The 2,605-nt window shown below is 39.8% G+C and overlaps 1 long non-coding RNA gene across 1 annotated transcript; it reads right to left on the reverse strand.

Moving 5' to 3' along the window:
• Positions 1 to 243: 243 nt before the first annotated feature.
• Positions 244 to 2,215, reverse strand: LOC114478562 (uncharacterized). The gene is made up of 3 exons (XR_003675877.1): positions 2,186 to 2,215; positions 1,256 to 1,348; positions 244 to 290 (listed from the first exon to the last, which is right to left on the reverse strand). It is a non-coding gene; the product is annotated as an uncharacterized LOC114478562 (long non-coding RNA).
• Between the last annotated feature and the right edge of the window lie 390 nt (positions 2,216 to 2,605).

The raw sequence follows: 2,605 nt of genomic DNA on the forward strand, positions 1-2,605 counted from the left end.
GCGGGGGTAAGAGGTTTTGACAATCTGTCAGGGTCACATTTAACCGTCATCGGAGCGCCTTGACTAACGGCAAAGCAATGTTTTGAGAACTTGTATCTTCCTGGATAGTCTGTTTCCATCTAGTTTGCCACAGCAAAGGGCACATTTACCAACCCATCGAGTACTTCCACCCCCTCCAGAATGATTCCAACATCCTCGGGGTCATCACCAGGCTGTGCTCCTTCATTTCGCATGACAAAGATTCCAAAGACCGTCTCTGCCATGGCCGTTCCAATGTTTTCGTCAGCCGTCTGACAAAAAACAAAACAAAAACATTAACAAAGCTCCTTCATTAGCCGTCCAGACATGGATCTCTTTAACTTCATGTCTCTGTGACATGAAGTTAAGTGATTGGAAGGAAGAGACAGAAGGAGTTAAAGAATAAAAAAAGCTTATTACTATGTATAAACTATGTAGCTTCTTTAAATTTTAACAAGCAGCTAACTCCCTCTGAGCTAAAGACATTTGAGACCTACACATTTCTTCTGAAAAACTGAAGAGGCACCAAGAGCCCCCACAGTGGAGGCATCACAAGAGGTGTTACAGGAAACAAGGAAGGGGCAAATGAGAAGGTATCCAGGTGAGACTCACAGCAAAGCCACACAAGCCTTCTATCCCAACTATTGTTCTGGCTAATGGATGTTCCCTGGGGAAAAAAACAGATGAAGTGCTAAGCTCTTCCCAGAAGATGATGAAAGACTGTTGTGGAGAGGAGGGAACTGCAGGAGGAGAAGCTGACCAGTGCAGGACACCACGCTGTGAAATTGTGAAATAAGACCAAACCCAGGAGGCAGTGCACCATTTGAGAGGAGACTGAAGACAGCCAACCAGGGTTTCCATACCTCAAAAAACATACCGGCCCACAGTGGAGGCGCAGCGGCTCAGGACTAACACCTGGACACAATTTTGTTGTACAATGAAAAATAAAGCACTTATGTACTTACTTACACGATTACGAGAGAGTGTGTCAATGTAGGATTACAAAATAGATTTTGAGCAATGATACACCGATCATGCCAGTTGGCCTAATACATTTTTCTTATGTGCAGGTATCAATTTGTAAGTTAAGTGATTTGTTTAGAAATGCAATGCAGTTTGCAAGTAGGTAGATTTCAAAGACCTTATCTTTCCAAATTTTACAGCTGATTGGAACCCAGAGGAAACCCCATTCATACCAAATGATCAAAATCTCAGCAAACATAAAAGATAAACATACCGTGTATTCCTTAACCAGCTTCTCCGGATCTTCATTCAAGTAGACACAAAGACCTTTGAGGACGCATTCTCGTCTGACGTCAATGCTGTCCGTCTAAGTATTCAGATCAGAGAGGAAATGCAAAACAAAAAAACAAAAGTTAGGAAAACCATCTCAACCTTCTAGCAGAGAAGGTTTTACAAAGTTTAGACAACTTTTAACTAGTTTCACAGGAAGTCACAACTTTGAAGCCATTTAGAGATTAGAGTAGTAGTGAACACAGTGGTTCTCCAAAGGATTGTGAACCCGTCATGAATAGTCTGGCCTTTTCATAAAAGATTTGTACAATTTCAAACTGAAGCTTCTTTCCTGTAAATCTACCCTCTTCAGTTAAATTTATGAAAGTGTACAGGAATTGATTTGAGCATGTCCTTTACTTTTATAACATTAGCCATTTCCACAATGGTCAGGCTTTCAGTTAAATCGTAACCCCTACTTTAACCAAGCACATTTTCTCCAGTTTGATTTGGCCCAAATCTAAAAGCTTCATCAAAAAAAGTGGCAAAATAGCGACAAAAAAGAGACGTAAATGAGGATGAAAATGCAGCAAAACATGCGACAAAGGAGCAACAAAAAAACGCAACAAAAAAGCGTCCAAAATTTATATGAAAAAGCAACAAAGACAAATGAGACAAGTGAAAATGAGAACGCAGCAAAAAGCATTAAAAGGCTACAAAAATGCAACAAAAAACACCAATAATATGATGAAAAAGTGACGATATTGCGAGACAAAGTCAATAAGGTTGTAAGCTCCAGTAGAGAAGCTTTTAGATTTGGCTAAAGCTGAACGAGAGATATTGTGCTCGGTGGAAGTGGGAGTTAAGAGGTTAAGTTTAAAAATATGACAGCAGTACAGGTTGAAAAGTTTTGTTTTTTCCATCATTATCATACCTGGGTTATGGGTACCATGATGTTCTTGATTTTTACTCCCTTGAACACCACCTTTCTTGGCATACACCTTGAGCAGATTTGCAGAGTGAGCATCCAGCTCAGCAAAAAACTTTGACTGCAGATGCGTTGTTGTGATTTTCTTGAATTCGGAACTCACCTACAACAATAAAAAAAAAAAAAAACAACAATGGTAAACAGGACTCAACTCTGCCTATTTTGAGATCAATGTTACATTTGATATGGCAGTACATCTTCTTACTCTTAGGGAGTATTGCATTTCTCTAATGTAGCACTGTGTATTAAATTAGTATCAGTTTATTTCGTCAAACATTCATTCTTACCTCACGCACATGGAAGAGAGCCGGCCACCTTGTTTTGAAATCTGCAATCATGGGTGATTCTCGTACTACCTCTTCCCTT

The sequence above is a fragment of the Gouania willdenowi genome, chromosome 16 (genome assembly GCF_900634775.1).
Source record: "Gouania willdenowi chromosome 16, fGouWil2.1, whole genome shotgun sequence".
In the NCBI taxonomy this organism is placed as follows: Eukaryota; Metazoa; Chordata; class Actinopteri; order Blenniiformes; family Gobiesocidae; genus Gouania; species Gouania willdenowi.